Source organism: Crinia signifera, chromosome 7, assembly GCF_055691185.1.
Source record: "Crinia signifera chromosome 7, ASM5569118v1, whole genome shotgun sequence".
NCBI classification, from domain to species: Eukaryota; Metazoa; Chordata; class Amphibia; order Anura; family Myobatrachidae; genus Crinia; species Crinia signifera.
The window spans coordinates 111214640-111235646 of record NC_139223.1 but is presented as its reverse complement, the minus strand read 5'-3'; the positions used below and the strand labels follow the sequence as shown (position 1 = coordinate 111235646).

Here is a 21007-nt window from a genome sequence, read left to right as displayed (position 1 = left end):
GGTGCTTGGAGATGATGTCATCAGCAGTCTCACATTGGCTAGTATCACACGTGTCTGGGGGCAGACTTAGAAGTGTGCAAAGCATGCTAAATCCAGGGCTAAGCATGGCGCCTGTAGTCAACTCTGTAGCTCCCCAGGGAAACCATCCAGCACAAATATTACATATCTGATCACATGTGTGTTTATATGTTCTAAGCGCTACATAGTTAGTGCTGCAACCAATGCTGGAAGTCATCCTGAATGGCACTGAATCTGCGATCTCTCAGGTAGATGCTGTAGTGGGAATGGGGTAAGTCCTGGGACTGACTAGGTTTGGAACCATGGACCCAAGATTTTGGTGAAAAAGTGGTATTAGTATATAAAACAATATTAATCTCTAATGATACAAACCCAAGGCCTCAAGTGCACTTAGTAAGGAATAAACTGAAAGACTACATTAGAGAGATGTAATTTGCAAGTTCCATCTAGGTAACTGTATGCTGCACAGTGCAGGCATTTACAAATTATTGTTTCCAAGTAAAATACAAACACAGCTGTTTAGAACATGACTTTGTGACATTTTTAGAAACAACAACTGAGAATACACAGCAGGAGGAAGTCTGCAGCTGTCAGTCTATAGCCACCTAAATATTGTGGGGTCACTAACCCCCTATTCTGGGACATGGCCATAAACTAAACAAATATATTGAAAATAAGGTTTACTGTACTTGAAATTACTTAAACTTCTTTTTTACATTTGGTGTGTGTGTACACATGTAGGGTCGGCGATATTGCTATAAACAGCAGTTCATATACACCTACAAAATTATACAAAAACAATGTTCTTAAATATATAAATGCTGCTTTATTAAAAAAAAAATAATAAAAAAAGCAATAGGGCGACTATCTAATTGTATGCGATGAACCATCAAGAGCAAAACATGGGAGTTTTCATTATATTTTTATGCCGCTGTCTTTTTTTGTTTCTGTTTCTAATAAAGTTGTTGATGATCTTCGAAAGTAGCAAATATATATATATATATATATATATATATATATATATATATACACACACACACACACATATATATATATATATATATATATATGCAGTGAAATGGAATCCCTTGGCGATGGGCTGCAAGCTTAAATGCATTGATCAATTCATGAACTAAAACCCCATTTATTTGATCATTTGTATATTAAGGTGAGTTAGTTTATTATGCTGTATTTGTATTTACTAGAGTGTGTGGTCAGGCCACTGCACCCCAACCTGGGAAGTGTGGGTGCTGTTTGCACCCCATTCTTATGAATGGCGAGTGTGTTGGTGCATATATATATATATATATATATATATATATATATATATATATATATATATATATTAGAGTGTGCTAATATGGAATTAATGAAATCACCACCTTTTCAGGTTAAAACCTCTAAGACATAGAGGAATTTGGCAATTTTTATTTTCATTAGAATAACAAATTGGTAAGAATGATAAAAGATCAAAACCTACCCTCCACATCTCTCTGGAGTTATTAATGTAAGATGAACATTTAACATACATGTAAAATGAGTTAAAGGTGCATAACTGACAGATGGAGTATAGGGGCCAGATGTATAAAGCTTCAAAAGTGATAAACAATCAGCCAATCAGCTCCTACCTGTCATTTTTCAAACCCAGCCTGTGACATGACCTCAGGAGCTGATTGGCTGGTGATTTATCACTCTCCAGTTTATCTCTTTCTGAAGCTTAATACATCTGGCCCTAGGGGGGAGATTCTCTAAGTTAAAAATGCGGTAAAAACCCCGTTATCGGGTTTTTACCGCATTTTGGGATGCTGTAAGCATCCCCCGCCGGGTTAACGCGGCGGGGGGCATCGCCAGAAAAATCTGGCTATGCCCCATATAAGCCAATGGGCTACTACCGCATCCCACCGCCGCCCCGCACGGACCCCCGCATCGCCCCCTCCCCCCTCACCTGTGTCCGGGCAGCACAGCGCAGTGCTGCCCGGACCTGTGACCTCCTCCCTGCACTGATCCACTTCCGGGTGCAGGGAGGAGGAGAGCCCGGCGCAGCAGCAGCAGCGCCGGGTGTGTGAGGGAGGGGGGAGCCGCCGGGACCTGCTGGGACCCGGCGACTCTCACTGCAAAGGACAGCTCTTAACGCAAGAGCTGTCCTTTGCTATAATTATCGCATATGTTAGAACATATGCGATAATTATAAATGCGATGGGCGGCGAAGGGGGGCAGAGATTCTTAGAGAATCTCCCCCTAGGTGAGAAGAAACACGTTATGGGCGAGATTCTCTATCACAGAAATGCGGTAAAAACCCCGTTATCAGGGTTTTTACCGCATTTCTGTATTCTCTAACCCCCCTTCGCAGTGTCAGCGCTGCGGAGGGAATCGCCAGAAAAAGCTGGCGATCCCCTGCAGAAGCCTATGGGCTTCTTACCGCAGCGCTGTGTGAGGGATCCGTCACGGATCCCTCCCAGCATGCCCCGCGGCCGGAGCGTCAGTCTGCGCATGCGCAGACGGACTCCCGGGTCATAGACCCGGAAGTCCAGCAACGGCGCCGCATCGCAAGGGACAGCTCTTACCGCAAGAGCTGTCCCTTGCGTTAATGACCGCATATTTTAGAGAATATGCGGTCATTAGAAATGCGAATGCCGGCGATACTGGGCTGCGGATTTTAGAGAATCCCGCCCTATGTCTTTTCACACAAATAGTACACAGATACGCAGACGGTTATTCTAAGTTTAATACAATGTAAAAGAACTCCAGCTGAGTTTGTATTACTTATCAAAAATATGGACTTAACAATCAGGACAAGGTGGCCTCATCTGGTGAGTTCGTAAAACTAATTTCCAAGTACAGGGCACAGGACCCCTAGGCCACCTGCTCCAAGGAATCACACTAGTGAGAAATTACAGTGTTTAAAAAGTTTCGATTAGTAAAGAAGCACCAGCTATGAGCTGCGATTGCTGCATAGGTGAAAAGTAATAATTAGGGTGTTAAAAAGTGTTACATATTTGAAACCATCCAGCTTCTACCTAAAATGTTGTTGAATGTGCTTGATAAGTGCTACTTCAAAGCTGACTGGAATGCAAAGGACAACTTCCACACCTGCCCACCTTTTGCACTGCTTGATTTCATCTTTGTAATCTACTGAAAATATATCAAGATTAATCTTTGAAAATTTATTTTTTGCACTGTGCTCCAGCACATGTTTTTAGTACTTGAATTTCTTGAATACATCAAACAAGCTACTAGTGTTCCTTCTAGCACATTGCATCTTTCAAAACCTGTGCAGTTTATCTTCCCTGCCTGGGGTGTCACTCTCTGCTGTGGTGGTTTTGGCACAGGTCTGTTCTGCATATCAGTGCTGTAATACAGACCATACTGTGCTAAAAGCATCACAGCAGAGAGCGACACCCCAGACAAGAAAGGGAAATTTCACAGGTTTTGGAAGATGCAAAGTGCTACAATGCTATGCTCTAACATATGCGACAATTATGGCAAAGGACAGCTCTTGCGTTAAGAGCTGTCCTTTGCGGTGAGTCAGCGGGTCCCATCGGGTCCCGGCAACTCCCTCCCTTACCTGGCGCTGCTGCTTTTACCGCATTTTTAGTTTAGAGAATCTCCCCCATAAACTCCACCCATTGCTGAGAGTGTTCATTGTGCATCCATGGCTCAAACAGCAACAGTATAGTGGGAGGCAGGATGCCATGGGTCCACCAAGTGACCAGTGAAGCACTGGGTTACTTCTATAATGGTGGGGCTTTTTTTAGGGCTTTAGAATGGTGTAGCACCCAAATAAAAGAGGAAATGAGAAAGAGAGAGAGAGAGAGAGAGAGAGAGAGAGAGAGAGAGAGAGAGAGAGAGAGAGAGTATGCGGATACATGCACATACTGAAGGGGAGCATGTCACAAGTGGCAGTTACCACCAATGTTAATATAGATCATGCATGATTTAGACCAGGGTTGCCGACCCTCCCGGAATGACCGGGAGGATTCAGTAAATCGGGTCTTCCTCCCGGCCCCCCGGAAAGATGGGCAACCCTCCCGGATTCCGGGGGACCCCCACGCCACCCTACGATTGCGGCGTCTTTTCAAATACCTTCGGATTTAAATGCGGTAATCCGCAGGTCTCAGAGGAGGGGGCGGAGCTAAAATGTCCACAATCGCGTCATTTTAGCCCCGCCCCCTCCACGGAGATCTGTGGGGCTTAATGATGTAAAGCTCAAGCCCCGCCCCCCGAACTGCACCTCGAAGTCTCCTCTCCGGGCTTCTCCCAGGGAGAGGAGACAGAAAAAGTCGGCAACCCTGATTTAGACCATGGATTCAAGTTTTATATTGGAGACATCATAATGTAATACAGGCCATAATGTAATAGAGGCCGTAGAGACTGACAGACAGTTTTCATCATAAGTGATAAGTTCTTGGCTAAAATATGCAATAACATTTCTTAAGGGGTGTTCACACGGTGCGATTCGATCACGATTAGGATTACAATGAATGGCTAGCATAACGCATTGCATTTGGACTATATTGTACAGATCTGTACTATATAGTCTTGCCTGCACAATCTATGATTCTATCTGATTTCGTTTCCACGGGGCTGCACATTGGGATTGAATCGGAATCGAATGCGGCTGAAAACCATTTAATGTCTATTCGATTTTGATTAGTTTTTGCTTATATAAGCAAAATTGAATAGAAGAGTAGACCAAATCGAACTATGTGTATGGGGCATAATAAACAAACATATATCATATAAGGCAAAAATAAATACTGAGAACACCAAGCACAACAGAAACATTTATCCATTCCAAACAGAAATAAACCCTCACACATACTCAATGAATATCTTCCTTTGCAAGGCACTGGTCAATTTGTCCTTATCAGCTAATTATGTTTATCTGTTTGACTAATGAGGACCTCATAATTGCTTTACAAAACAGAGAAGAAACAATTTAAGTGTAAATTTACACACAGCCTCATCAGGTACAGATTGTTGAAGACTTTGTAAAGAGAAAGACATCCACATAATTTATTTATTTACATAGCTCACACATATTCCACCCTGCTGTACAGACAATGGGCGGGATGTTGTAACATTCGCGACCCCCTTCGCCGGCTACCGCAATTTTAATAACGGCATATGCTGTAACATATGCCGTTATTAACGCAAGGGACAGCTCTTGCGAAAAGAGCTGTCCCTTGCGATGCGGTGCCGGCACTGGACTTCCGGGTCTGTGACCCGGGAGTCCATCTGCGCATGCGCAGTCCTCGGCGCCGGCCGCAGGGCACGCTGGGAGGGATCCGTGAAGGATCCCTCAAACAGTGCTGCGGTAAGAAGCCCATAGGCTTCTGCAGGGAATCGCCAGCTTTTGCTGGCAATTCCCTCCGCAGCGCTAACACTGCGGTGGGCTAATACAGCATACAGAAATGCGGTAAAAACCTCGATAACGGGGTTTTTACCGCATTTTTGTGTTACAGAATCGCCCCCAATATATGGCCATTCACATCAGTCCCTGTCCCAGTGGAACTTACAATCTCTATTCTGGATGACATATACACGCACAAACATTCATTTTAGGGTTCATTTTGTTTGGAGCCAAGAATATATAAACTCCACACAGATAATGAATTTGTCATACAGGTATAGCAAATTTTTCATAATAATAATAGAAAATCACATTCTAAAATACAAAGGGTATTTTTTCAACAATAATAAGTAATATAAAAGGTAAAACATCTCCAGCTATGGCTGGACATGTCACACATTTGTCATATAAAAGAAAGTTGTCAGGTAATTCATTAGCTGATATCTGAAGTTGCACAAAATCAATGCTTGATTAAATGCTCTATGAAGTTTGTATGTGTCTGAGATAGGCAATATATAGCTGCCTAGATGTGGGTGAAGGGAAAGTCCCTGCCACTATACATGCCATAGGGTGCATAAACTTGTCACATGTTGCTGAGTTTAGCTATTTTTACTAAAACACATTACAGAAGTCTGCAAGTACCCCCACTTACCTAGCCCCCCCTTCTTCTTGTATCAGTGCATACCTTGTCCCTGAGTCACCTAATTATCTATTGCCCTAAATCTTCCCATATCCCTTTTATACTTACAGCACCTTATTGCCTTCCCTTATAGTATTACCCAGTTCCAGACACCCCCCTACGCACACAAGTTGGAGTTCTTCTAAACTGCCTATGTACTGTACAGGTGTGGTATAACACAACGACAGTCGGGGCCCCTTGCAGGCTCACTGTGCTCGCCACCTATTTTATTCTCCCTCAATGGGGGTCGTGGACCCCCACCAGGAAGAATAGCCATTGTCCATCTGTCAGGGTTTTAACAGTCGGGATTCCGACATCGGTGCAATGACGTAATCCGGACTGCCGGTCAGTCATCCGGCACCTGTACTGTACAGCACAACATTTTGCAGCACCCACTTTAACTAATAAACTTGTTGGCTGTAACAGGCATACTCGGGCAGAACTGATCTAACGTGCAACTCAATCGATGTGCAGATCAGCTATCTATTATCATATCCCAAATATGTTTTTATTTATCTGGTCTATAGCCAATCTACTTGTACTACTGTTTCCAGGGGCATAACTAGAACTTTGTGGGCCCCATAGCAAAATACAGGAGGGAAGAGGGCCCTGCTCTGAGAAGTTTACAATCTAGTAGGAAGGGGCCAATCTAGTAATTCAGGGCCACCATGTAAAATGTTAAATGGTGTTGGTATATAATCTGATTGATTATACTAGATTGAAGCACTATCTGAAAAGTTAAAAATGTTAACCCACTCGCTTCTAATTTTGAGAATTTGATCACAGAATCAGATCACAGAATCACACTCAGACAAATGTTCTGTAAAATACCTTTATATAATTGTGCGCAAATATATAACTTTATAGACGACAGCTCCAATATATTAATTATATATTTCATATTTCAGCTACGGATCTAACAGATATAAAATATGGTCTGATAGACAGTAGTATAGACAGGGAGAGGCAGAAAGACTGCTAGAGAAATAGACAGTCTTATACAAACACCTCGAGCAAAGAATATTCTGGGATTCTGTCTCTCAGTCATTGCCAAGAACTTCCAAACATAAAGTGTCTGACAGAACTAAGCTTTCCTGCCCTCCCTTACAAGTTCCTGCCTGTCTATGCTCCAAATCTCTATGTAATGTAAGAACGAAGACAGCAATGTCTGAACACTGGAGATGGGTTATAAATATTGTCAAAAGCGCGTAAATTGCAATTGTAGAGAAAATATCCTGCCAAAATAAAAGTCAGATTTCAAAGATATTATCCATGTCCTTTAAAAGTACATGCTGAAAGACCTTCAGTATTGTTGCAGGAAGAATAACCCTACTCTTTTCACCAAGTGGGATCATTAGCTGTTGGTAAGGAGAGGTCAAATCTTATAGTTACCTCACATCCTGTATCCACCTTGTCTTGTTAGTAATAGTAGGTGTCAACTTTAAACCTGTAGGTATAGAACCATCCATTTCACCAATCCAGGTAATACTTCTAGGAAACACCAAAGGCTCATTGTGAATTGGATGTCAATTGCCTTTGAAAATCAAGCGCAAAACATGTCATGAAAAAAAGGCAATCACCTTATTATGTAGAGCTGATTGTGCATGGGAAGCATGTGCAACTGGTTTATGCCACAGTAGTAAAGAAGTCTGGTTTATGACTGGTGGCCATACACCTACAGATTTATCTTCAGATCTGGCTGGTTGGAACAAAAACATGGTTATGGATGACAGCAGATGACAGTTGACCATTTGCTTGGAAATGCTGGAAAACTGACAAACTGTCATTCGGATACTACCAGGTGTTTGTTCCAACCAGCCAGATCTGAAGATAAATCTGTAAGTGTATGGCAAATGTTTAAAATACAGTACACAATTGATACACAAAATGGTATACAACTGGTCAATTATCAATAAAGATAAAAGGACGAGATGTACTTAGCCTTGAAAAGTGATAAACCTCCAACCAATCAGCTCTTATATGTCCTTTTTCAAACACAGCCTGTGAAATGGCAATTAGGCGCTGATCGGCTGGTGGTTTATCACTCTCAGTTTTAACACTTTTCAAGCTTAGTACATCTGGCCCAAAGTGATAAAGTCACGTTTACCAAACTGCTAATACAAAATTGGCTATTACAAAGGGGCTTTAAGACAAACACCACATCTGTTACATTCCTCTTGATATATGCGCTGGAATGATTTCTAATATCACTAGTATCACTGCATTAAAAAAAAGTAATCAAGGATTTTTTTTTTTTCAATATGATTTTCTTCAATATAAATTTCTTATCTTACACCAATGGTTTGGTTGGGCAGATGTGATAGATCCACTTCCACACAGGCTTCTTTTCTGTGAGCATTATGGGTAACATTGTGCATGAACTCGCCCAAACTCTATATGCTGCCCTTACATGCCCCCCCAACCCTCATCCTGTCTCCCTCAGCGTAAGGAGTCATTACTGCAAAATGTGTGTCAGCCAGGATGAGTACAGACATGTAGGATTACAGTCACATAAAAAGATGGTGGAATATGAACCCCTCCCCTGAAATATCACTATTTTCTTTGATGGAGAAGATGGATGGATCAGAATCCTACTATACAAGTGTGCAGCCCAAACTAAAGTTCATGTGCTAGAGATTTACTGTGAGCAAAAGAAACATTAATTAATATAATTTCCATGTAAAATACAGTTTACATCAATCTGCTTTCCCACATTTTAGGTATTTAATCCACCCACGTTTTCATGTTTCATTTTTTAACTCATGAATTATGTTTGCATATTGGGCAGAGTTTAAAGGGAAAAAGAGAAGAAACTTTGAGGAAACGGTTGGATGATAAAAAGTTATAAAACTATGAACCAAATCCACAGATCCCAGATATATTGGGAATGTGTTTCTCTTACAAACATTTCACAGGGAAAATATTAATATAGACAGCCTAGACAGCAATTTCCTGTGCTCAGGGTAGTTTTCTGATGGTCTGACTCAGAACAGAAGAAGTTTGGGGTTTATATAGTGAAGCCTCCGCAGGTCTATGAAGGGGGGGAGGCAGGCGGTTATACCGACACCCTCAGTTTCCTGTGACAAGCCTTCAGGGGGAGATAAAAAGATACAGCTGGGAGATCTGTGAGGACTGACTGTGTTTTCTCCTCTGTGAATTGAACTCCTGAACTCTGAGATGTGACTCACACTGACACAGATACATTGTGCACCCCTCTCCAAATTATTCACTGGTTCTCCAGCCGCCTTTACTCCCCCCCCCATTTGTGACTGGGAGCCTCTCACCATAAAAGGACAAGAGTGGGACCATTAGCAAAACTAGGGTACAGACTGTCTGCAAAGCCCTGTGTACACTATAAACTTATTACATAGACCCCTTCATTCTGTGTGTAGCTTGAGTGCATCTGTGTCACACATCCAGATTTAACTAGATTTATTTAATAAACTGCCCAGGGTCAGCACGAGAAGCAGGGGCACCCAACAGTAATGTCAGATAAAAATGACAACACAGAAATATGATTAATGGGTTCTGCGTTTTGACCTATATTTATATATATATATATATTTTCTGTCTCGACAACAGCCATATATTTGTCCCATAGAATTTTGTAATTCTTTTACTCTATATAAGTTTACCCATTCTACTCCAGTACTGTAGAAAATAAGTTATTTGCATCTATACCCATGCAGAGCTACCTGGTTTGCCCACTGCTATTTCTGCCTCTGGGCAAAGTTTGTAACTAACTTTAAAGAAATCCCACACTCTACAATATATGACATAACAATTTGTTTTACTAATTATTTAACAAAGAAAATCAACAAGCAGAGCTTGGATCCAGAGGCGGATTTTCCAACAGGCCACCAGCAGGTCCCAAGGGGCTCCATAAAGATATCCCGGCTGTCCAAAATGTTCCCAGAGGGGCATTGCATGATTACCGCACAAGCCAAGGTATTCTAACGATGCCGGGTGCAAACAGCATAAAAAATATAGTGCTGTGGATTGTTAGAGGAGCGCCCCAAATTGGTATCTTGCCTAGGGTCCCATGAGGTCTGATCACACTGGGGCCCATTTATCATTCAATATTTTCGGCTAAATCCCAGAAACCGCAAATATTAGGTATCACCGGAATGTTTGTAAGAGGGACCACAGCAAAAATCTCCGGTTCCCTCCTTCATTGCCGCCAGCCGCATCCCCCATAGGTTTCTATAGGGGATGCAAAGCTGCCCAATGTATCAACATTTGGCAGCAGCGCTTCGCATCCCTGGGCTACCGCCAAGCGGGGGGTCAGTGCTAACTGCGCATGACAGACCACCCGGTGCTTAGCTAAGCACATCGCAGGGGTGGGAGATGATACATCCCGCCGATAGGATCACATTTTACAATAATGTAATATTCCACCCAGATCACATTGAAAATGCGATCCTTGATAAATGGCCACCTGTATCCCTATATTGTTCCAATTAATGAGATCAGCCAATGTCAAACTAAGCTTCTATTGTGTCAAAATAAACACATACAACAAAAGGAAAAGTTAGTCGTAGCTACTAAGCATCTAGAGATATTCCTTCAGTAAATGAAGCTTACTTCTATCTCATATCCATGCAGCCATTCAACAAAAATAGCTGTTCAACTCTTCCAATACCCATCACTATAACCTATATGTGACCACAAACATGACTTCACCACCTATGGTAGAATTATTTATCTTATTTATAGTTTCTTATATAGCGCAGCAGATTCCGTTGCGCTTTACAATTGTAGACAGTGATAGAACAAACTGGATATCAACAGACAGACATGGAGGTAGGAGGGCCCTGGTGCCTAAAAATGGTTCTGGCATGTAACCACCACTGTCTGCCCACTATTCTTCCTCTTTTCTGCTTACGCCATCAGAACTTACCCCCTTTAACAGAACCAGCTCTATCCTTGCCAAGTCCCATACCTGATCCCCCCCCCTCCATAGGATTTAGTATATAAAATTTCCTTTATAACAACAACCTCTATACATATGGAGCCAACCTCATTGTTTCCGTCCCCGGCGCGCATATCCCTACAGTATTCAGGGATTCCCACACATCCCATTCCCAGCAATGGACGTGCCAGCCACCAGATCGGAGCATCTGGCTCGTGAACGGCAACAATAAGGCTGTCTCCATCTGTATCTTAGTTATTTTCTTTCATATAAATATTGATGGGTTTATTTATCCTTAATGGCTAGCGTGTATTACGTAGCAATACATCATTTAGTTCTGTTGCTTTTTTCATGCCTGGGTTGGCGAAAACCACCTTATATGTAATAATGCTTTTGCCAGAAGCCGTACACTATAGAGTATATCTATTGCGGATGCAATCACATGAGTTTATTCAGGTGAAAACATGTGACTTTAGCATCTTTTCTGCTTAATAAATTGACCCCCGAGCCTTTAGTGTCATAAATTGCTCTTCCAAACCTTGGAGAATCCAACCAAAGTTAGAAGAGAGAACACTAGTAGAGACGCAGAGCACTATATACAGTAATGTTTCCACCACGCACAGTGCCTATCACAGGAACTGCAGGGTTAGTAAATCATAGGATCCCTTCAGAGAAGGCAGGCAACACTACACAGAGCAGACCTCTGACTCAGCACTAAAGCATCTCCAGACACCAGATTCTGACACCACAGTACATTCATTATCAGTGACAAATCACAAATCACTGCACATGAAACAAAAGATCAGCAACCTGATTTCCTTTAATGAGAGGCATTTAAAAAGTAGACTCAGGAGTATATCATAACTATTTTAGCATTAATGGTTAGCATTACTGCCTCACAGCACTGAGGTCATGGGTTAGATTCCAACCATGGCCCTACTGTGTGGAGTTTGCATATTCTCACTGCGCTTGCGTGTGTTTCCTCCGGGTACTCCGGTTTCCTCCCACAATCCAAAAAATATACTGGTAGGTTAATTGGCCCGCAACAAAAATTAACCCTAGAATGAATGTGTGTCCGTGTACATGTGGTAGGGAATATAGATTGTAAGCTCCACTAGGGCAGAGATTGAATTGTTCAAATATTCCCTGTAAAAAGCTGCGGCTCTATAAATGACTGGTAATGAATTCTAAATAAAAACAAATCACATTATCAAGGCTTGCTTAACTAGGGAATTCCAGGACAGTATTCAAGTATGCTCTACTCACTGGACAGCTGATGCTACCTTAACACTTGGCCTGATTTGTCTGAATCTCACAGAAGATGAGGCTCATGGTCAGTTTTTGATCCCACAGTTACAGAAAGAGACACTAAAGTTATTTATTTTTAGGAGAGAGTCAAGCCATGAACATTAACCTCTAACCTGAAGTGGCCACAAATCATGGGATTTTGATTTGGTCCTCAATGTCTTCAAGTTCCTAATTTTAGTTCTCAGTGGAATAGGATGCTTAGTAAAAGAAGCTATTGAACATTGAAATGAGCTATTAGGTTGAACCCAGCAATGACTGTCACTTTCATGTCGGACCAACCTCTGTATTTCCTTACAATAAGGACACAGATCTCACCAGTATTAAAATAGTTTTCTGGCTAGTAAACCTAAAACTTAATATTCAGGGTACCCAAAACAGTTACCAGGAAAGAAAACCAAATCAAATATACACACCACAATGCAAAAATATAGTTAGGCTACAAAAGAATTAAGGAAGCCTGTGATGGCAATATGATAGATCTATAACTGCAAAAAAAAAAAAAAAAACATAAAGTACATTACATAATGTTCTGCCAATTTGATAGCTGTACTGTATATATGTTGGTTTGGGAAGTATTACTGTGCAAGGGATCACTTGTCAGTTGTGAAATATTGGAAACTGAAGTGACTTTCTACATTTATTTCAGTCTACTCACACTTTAAGAGCAATTTTATAGCACCATTCCATTTTTCGATTAAAAAATTGCTAATCCTGGCCTTGTGTAAGTTATAAATATTGTGAGCATGGAACGTGGACTTATTACTTCTGTGCTTGTGTACATCACAACCTTTTTGTTACACTTTTTATTCTTTGCATATAAAGTATCTGTTCTGTATCAGGTATACACGAGTACAGGAAGACTGCTTCTCCCAAGCAAAAAACAAACCTTTATCATTACTGACGTTACCATTGCTATTGGGTTTCATAATATGTAGACTATAATGGGACTTTTATGCAAAGTGTAAACATGTGTTATATATGCTTGCTTGGCATACTCAAGAGAAATTTGTATAAATAAAATAAAGGGTTAATTGTACAGAAAAGAGAGTGCAGAGATCCACAGCAGGAGAAGGGCTGAGGAATCCATATTAAACACAACAGCTGCACAATCCGACTCTCGGCTTGTTAATGTCGAGCCTGCACAAGATACCCCATAAAATCATTGCTATTCATGGCCTCTAATAGCCATTAAAATTCAATCAATTCAGCTTAACACAAGTGTACTCCAGGCATCCTTACAGCCCCCTCTAGATGTGTCTCTAGGCCTCCGTTTGTGGATTACACAATGCAATAAGTCAAAGAGTCACCGGGGAGAACAGCTACAGAGGGGATGCTGCCTTGGAATCTAGGACTGGCACTTGTCTTGAGAGCACTCATCCTCTCCTGTAGACCGAACAACAACTTCTACTTTAAGGAAAGGGTTAAACTGCCTTTATTTCCCCATCCTTATGGAATTACTATGTATAATGTGGAAAACCATACAGAAAACACACACACACCCATACAGTATGTATGTATATATATATATATATATATATATATATCTATCTATCACCGATGTGACTAATTACATTCTGATTATGAAGGTTCAGCCAAATTCTTAATGGTATTTAATAGGACTCAAGCTGCAAATACCCCGGAACTTGCATTCTACTCTGAATCGCCACCAGACAATTACCTGAACCAACATTCAGTTACTCAAATCATTAGGAACCGTTGACCTCACAGTGATGTTATTTGCTCCTAATGATGATGTTATTTGCTGCTAAGGAACTGATAGTAACTTCGGAGTAGAGTTGTTGATAGGTGCTCTTTAAATCATTCAAATGCTACTATTGTTCCATGCTCGTTCTACTTAATGGGGATTCCCCCTTTCACATGGCAATGCTGAGTTGCACCTGCGATTTTGTCCAACCCGGGTGCAACCTGGCTGAGACCCATTTAAGACTGATGGCCTGCCCTACTTATTGCCAGGTCAATAACCTCATCACAGATATGTGCCAAGCCTGGCATTTGAAGATGAGATCATCTCCAAGTGCCAGTTGTTTCAATGCTGTGAATCATGGGTCCCAGTTTGCACTGACATGGCTTACCCTATCACATTGTACAGTGACCCGGGTTGCACCTATGTTTAACCCTGGCCTCTGCCTGAGTTGAAATGCCAGGTCTCTCGAACCGGGTTATTTCAACTGAGCCCTGTTAGGCTGCACAAATAAAACTTTTGGGTTAATGCTGACAGTGTGAAAGGAGTATAACTGCAACTTAAAATAAACTATAATATATAGAAGCCTCAACTTGATTAATAAAATATGTAAAAGAAAGGAAGAAGCCATTTAATGCAAAGATAAATGGGCCATGATGTGGATCTGCTAGAGATGGTTTTACAATTCATAAAATATATGAGTCAAGGATCAGAACCCCGCCCTTAGACTCAGCTTAATCCCACTCCAGAATGTTATCCTCCAGCTCAGAGTTCACATCAGACTCGGTTTCAACTGCAAAACCTCAAAAAGCTGTTAATGAAAATGAGCTCATGGAAAGATGCGGGGTGCAGAGGATTTACGAGAAATGCTTGCAGCCTGGCATTTCATTGTGCTGACCTGATGCAAACTAGAATCACCTGGGACTCAACGGCGGCAGAATTCCCAGATGTGTATTTCCCACTGTATGTAGTACAAAGAACGGCAGAATAAGATGTTACAGCTACAGAACACACCTTTCTGGAAAACGGTAGCATGCAGAGCGGAACCTGCTCCACAATTCTGCCGGAATAAGGGGGGGATTTATTAGAAGCATGGTGGAGAGCGATAAAGCAATAACCAACTCAGCTTTTATGCTCATTTTACAGAATCGGTTTAAAAAATGACAGGAGCTGACTTGTTAGTGATACAACTCTCTCCACTTATCTCTCTCCATGATTTGATAAATACCCCCTAAATAACACACATTCCACATTCAGATGAAAAAAGTTTGTTACTAAGTAGCAGATTTATTAAGCTTGGTGGAGTGATAACATTTCTGTTTTTTATCACAGGCCAATCAGTTCCTAACTGTGAAGTTACAGGCTTAGTTTGAAAAATGACAGGTAGGAGCTGATTGGCCGGTGATAAAAAACAGAGAATTTATCACATCACCAAGCTTAATAAATCTACCCCTCAGAATGTTCTAGACTATAGGTTATGAAAAGAACTGTTGAAGTAATTTTGATAAACCAACAGTGATAATACATTTTCTTTGACATGAAATAAGCAATAAAAGCCATTTTATCATAGAACAATAAAGAGCAAACATTATTAGTGCAGTATTTACAGCACTAAATAAGTATTGAGATTTGTCTGCGACTCTGTGAAACTTGAGCACTGCTTTAAAAGATACTAATCAGACTTCCCGCTCCCAAAATGTCCAGGGGCTGGGAATGTGGAGTAATGTGAATAGATCAATTCTATACAGACCCTCGGCCTATTCTGTGTAACTGCTGGAACTCTGCACCGAACACAATAGAAGTGTCAGTAGCCCTTTCTCCTCATGCTAATCTGCCGCAGCAGACAGTAGAAAGACTCAAAAACGTAATGGCCAAAAAGGGGTTAAAAGCTCTTCGCTCTGCATACACGCTGGGCAAAAACACCCGGTGTGTATGCACCTTTAGGGCTAATGGAGCCTACAAACGGGGCAATTTCAGGGCCTTTTCTAAGCGATCTCACTAGATCCCTTAGAAAATGCCACCAGAGAACACTGGCCCTGACAGATCGCTCAGCATATAGCGCTGACACACCGCTGTGTGCTGAGCAATCTTGCTAAGTGTTCAGAGAAATCTAGCATTGTTCAAAAAATCTCTCCCTGGCTTGTGTAGGCACCATGGGCGAGATGTACTAAAGGGAAAATGCGGTAAAACCCCCGTTTTACCGCATTTTCCTATGTACTATTACCCGACCGCACCGTCACCGCAGTGTAGGGTATCGCCACCTTTGGGTGGCGATACCCTATAGAAGCCTATGGGCTTCTTTTCGCCGCCCGACGCCTCCGTCGAAAAACCCGCCGACCCCCCTCTCCCCCTCCCTCTCTTACCTGGTCCAGGTCCTCCTGGACCCGGAAGGTAACACCTTCCTCCCCCTAGTGACGCAGCCGGACGTCCTTCAGGCTGCAGGGGGGAGGAAGAGGCGCCGGGGACAGCCTGCTTAGCTGTCCCCGGCGTGAGGGATGCAGAAGGGGGCAGAGAGGTGACGGAGACCCCCCGCACACCACATTCCAGGTATCGCGGGGGGCCTCCGTCACCGCATCGCGATGCCAGCCGCATATGTTAGTACATATGCGGCGGCATCGCGGCGGGGGGGCCGCGATGGGCGGCGATGTATTTTAATACATCCCGCCCCATAACACTGAAATATGTATATGTTTTTATCTGTAAAATTTATCACATTCAGAACTTTTTAGTCACTGTGTCCTGTCGGGTGGCTGCATGTCTTCTAACTCTTGCTTTGCATGTGCACAAATCAGAAGGTGATGCAACAAAGGAAGTGCTAATCAGGAGTTGGAGCAACATCACAAAAGGAGAGGTTTAGGCATACTTGCCTACTTTTGAAAACTAGTTTCAGGCAGATTATAGATGGAAGAATTTTGCACAGTGCCCCATTGCGGGGGCGTGTCATGCTTCACCCAAAGGGCGTGTCTAGTTCCATATATGGAGAGATTGTGAAAAGAGAATGTGAACGTGGCAAGAGAAGCGTGGGGTGTGTACTGCTGCATTTGAGAGGAATCTTTTACAATTAGTTAGTAAGAGCTACTGTACTTGCTAAAGAAAAGTCACTGATACCTTTCAGGGATTGTTCATCTATTGTGTTTTACAATGGTTCCATAGAAATTGCCACAAGAAATGCATGTAGCCATAGGGATGATTGGGGCAGATGTATTAGGCCTGTCGAAAAGATAAAATGGAGATAAAGTGGAAGGAGATAATGCAACAGCCAATTAAATCCCAACTGTCATTTTTCAAACACAACTGATTGGCTTGTCCGTTATCACCTTTTACTTTATCTCCACTTTATCTCTACACCAGGCTTAATACATCTGCCCCAGTGTGTTTTATCACCAATGCTAGGAAACGGTGCTGAGGATTCAATGCAAATCTATTTCTCATTCTCACACTTTTTCCCAAAAAAATGTAACAGCTATATAATGTGGGCTAGGTGAAATGAGGGAGATTGGTAGACTAATCAGGGAGAGAGGGAGATTGCTGCTATCTCAGGGAGTCTCCTGCAGAATGCAGGAGGGTAGGCAGCTATTGGTTTAGGGTAATGTATACTGCAGTGTCCAGTAAGGAATGACCCCCACCTGCTTATTTACATAAAATGTATTGTCAGAGTTGTGCTTAACCTAAGCATGTTATGATACAGGTCTCCCATATCCAAAATATGGAATATTCTGAAATAGGGAATTTCGTGAGTGTGATGAGATAGTGACACATTTGCTTTCTGATGGTTTAATTTACACAAGCTCTGTTTATTGTACAAAATTCTTAAAAATATTGTATAAAAATGATCTATAGACTGTGAATAAAGTATATATTAAACTATTGCATTCTGCATTAAGACCAGGGCCGGATTATAATGGAGGCACAAGGGGTCAGTGTCCCTGGGCCCCCCTCTAGCTAGGGGCCCCCTGTGGTTGGCATGTATTTTTTTTTTTTTAGCTAAAGGTTTTGTGCATGGCAGTAGGGTAGTGCTGCAGCTTCACCTATCTGCCAATGTGACAATGATTAATGGTACTGAGCATCGGGAGCCAAGGCACACTGATTGCACGAGTATGCTGTGAATTACTGGGAGTTGACTAAGTCCCATAACACTTTGCACCAGAGGGCAGAGGCTGAGAGGTTTGTGCTGAGCTCTGATTGGTGGAGCTTATTACATGCTTCTCAGGCCCATGGAGAACAGCAGCTACAGCAGCTTAGTCATGGGAGGGTTTTTAATCAGAGGCAGCACTAGGAATCTGAGGTCTCCTACAGAGTAAGGTGCAGAGGGACAAACACAGGCTTTTCATGTGGTAAGTATGTATGTATGTATGTGTGTGTATATATATATATATATATATATATATATATATATATCCCCTGCAGTTACCCATTGACCAAGTTTATTCTGCCTTTACTCTGTGTTTTGACGGTGTAATATTCTCCCATGCAGTTTGCGGCCAGTAATGACAAGTGCAAGGGGGCCCCCCTGTCTAAAGTACCCCGGGCCCCCCAAAGGCTTAATCTGGCACTGATTACGACCTTTAGATATCTTGTTATGGTATGCAAATATTCTCAAATACCGAAAAATCCAATATCTAAACAACTTCTGGTCCCAAGCATTTTGTATACAGGAGACTGAACCTATAGTCAAATATAAAACTACATCTCTGCCAGCTTGTTCCATTTACATTCTGTTCAGTAAAAATACTGTTCTTAAACAATTCAAAGCTTCTTCTACTTTGTGAGTTACTAAGTTCGTATTTTCAACATATTCTTCATACTTCAGCATGGGACTCCTCCAGCTGCTGTGCCAGGTACTACTGAAAAACAAAATGTTGCCTGAAGTTTTCTACCCGTGGGGACTTTCTGTTGTGCAAAGCCCTGCAGTGTGTTCACTGGATTTTATATCTGCTCATGAAGTACACCTGTCCATACTGCCTAGCCCTGAGGGGTAGATTTATTAGGCTCGGTGAAGTGATAAAGTGTCTGGTTTTTATCACCGGCCAATCAGCTCGTACCTGTCATTTTTCAAACCAAGCCTGTAACTTCACAGTTAGGAGCTGATTGGCCGGTGATAAAAGCCAGCCATTTTATCACTTCACCAAGCTTAATAAAATCTACCCCTCTGTTCTACAGATATTATACCTGTCAATGGTGGCTACACTATGTCTATCCATAGTGCTTAGCCCTGCCGCACGTTCTGCAGATAGTACACCTGCCCATAGTGCTTAGCTATGCATTCTGGGAAGTTACACCTGCCCAGGGTACCTAACGTTGCTTAGGAGCATATTCCCACTACCCATGGTGCTTAGCCATGCATTGCATTCTGCGGATATTACACTTAATTATGGTGCCTAACCCTGCCATACATTCTCCAAATATTACACTTGCCCATTATGCCTAGCCATGCATTCTGAGGATATTACACCTACCATGGTGCCTAGCCCTGCTGTGCATTCTGCAGATATTACACCTGCCCGTGGTGGCTAGTGCTGTTTTCTGTGCATATTACACCTGCCCTTGGTGCCTAGCTCTACATTTAGCAGATATTATACCTGTCCATATTGCCAAGTCTTGCTGTGCATTCTGCAGATATTACCGCCCATGGTGGGTGGTCCAGGGTTTTCTGTATATTATATCTGCCCATGGTGCATGTGTTCTGCTGATAGTATATCTGCCCATGGTGCCTTGCCCTGCCATGCGTTCTGAGGATATTTCACCTGCCCTATTGTGCATTCAGGGGATATTACATACGCCTGTGGTGCATAGTCCTGCAGTTTGTTTTTATTGGTTTGTATACACTTGTTAACCAAAATACTACAAGCTATGTTCAAGCACAGTCCTGCATTTGCCAGACATACAGGTAATGGTTTAAGATATACAGATGAGACTCACTGAGCACAGTACAGGAAACACATCCTAGTTTATGCAACTTAAGTGAATTTGTCAAAATAGGTGTGAAGATTGCCAAGCAAACCTTTTTTATATATCATAATGACCTGTAATGTTTCTTATAGGAAATTATTATTTTTTAGACAACATTTTTTACTTGAATGTATATTAGGCTCTGGCATTTTTAGCTGGTATTTTGCACATCTTTTAGAGATATTGGTATTCACAGAGTTAAGTACTAAAATGCAATATTGTCCCTTTTCAGGGGCATATTAAGAGAGGAGAAGGCCCGTGTGCAGCCCCCTCCAGCCTTGCCCTTTATCTCTGCCAGAGTATAGAGGAGCGCACTAGAGCGCTCAGACCTTACTACGCATGTGCCGATCTCCGGAAAAATGACATGCGGCCATTTCTCCATCAATTTCCGCATTGTGGTGTTTCAGAAATAGAGCAGTCAGACACCACTGTCACCAATCATGCACAGGGCACCGGGCCGAACTCTCTCCCAGGGAAGTTGTACTCAGGAAATTGGTGTGCGCATTTTCTGTGGGATTTATGCACTACTAAGCATGGCCCCCAATGCCACAATGCTGAGCAATCAAAGCTTTCACCAGAGGTTTTGCAGCAGCTGACTGGACATGATTGTGAGTTTTGGTGTTTGCAGACGTAATAAAGACGTTATTTTTTTAATCCCAGTGTGGAGTGTCCACTTTATTAACGATCATATACCAAAAAATCCAGTTGATTTGTAAAATCTGTCTGTGCGTTCTGTTAAACAAACATCAGAGAGCGGTGAGCAACTAATCAATCCACCCTGTTGCTTTCACTGCTGTATATTTTGGATTACTCCTCTTATTTACTTTATTTTTTTGGCACAAACTGTTCGCAGCCAGTACAATATTTGTTTAAATACTCTTTCATGCAGTGTGCTAAAAAGTATTTTTTTTCTCCAGAATTCTTGCACAATGAAAGAGTCCGTTTATAAGTAAGACCATGATCCCACCTTACACTACACGAGAGGAAAAGGCTTCATCACAGCCAGAGTTCTAGAGGAACCAGCTATAAACACTCCTAAAGAAACATCACAGTCAGGAACCTGCACCTTTTGTAGACAACCCCAGA

At 42.0% G+C, this 21007-nt stretch overlaps 1 protein-coding gene across 3 annotated transcripts in view; it reads right to left on the bottom strand.

Annotated features, from left to right (window-relative positions):
• Nucleotides 1-21007, bottom strand: part of GLI2 (GLI family zinc finger 2) — a 143778-nt gene that overhangs the window by 115307 nt on the left and 7464 nt on the right. The window contains exon 1 of one of the 3 annotated variants that reach the window (XM_083153633.1): nucleotides 7443-7539. The exons of the other annotated variants lie outside the window; for them this stretch is intronic. The gene's annotated coding sequence lies outside the window, so the exon portion shown is untranslated. Of the gene's footprint in view, nucleotides 1-7442; nucleotides 7540-21007 lie in introns of those variants that run through there. 3 annotated transcript variants of the gene reach the window in all.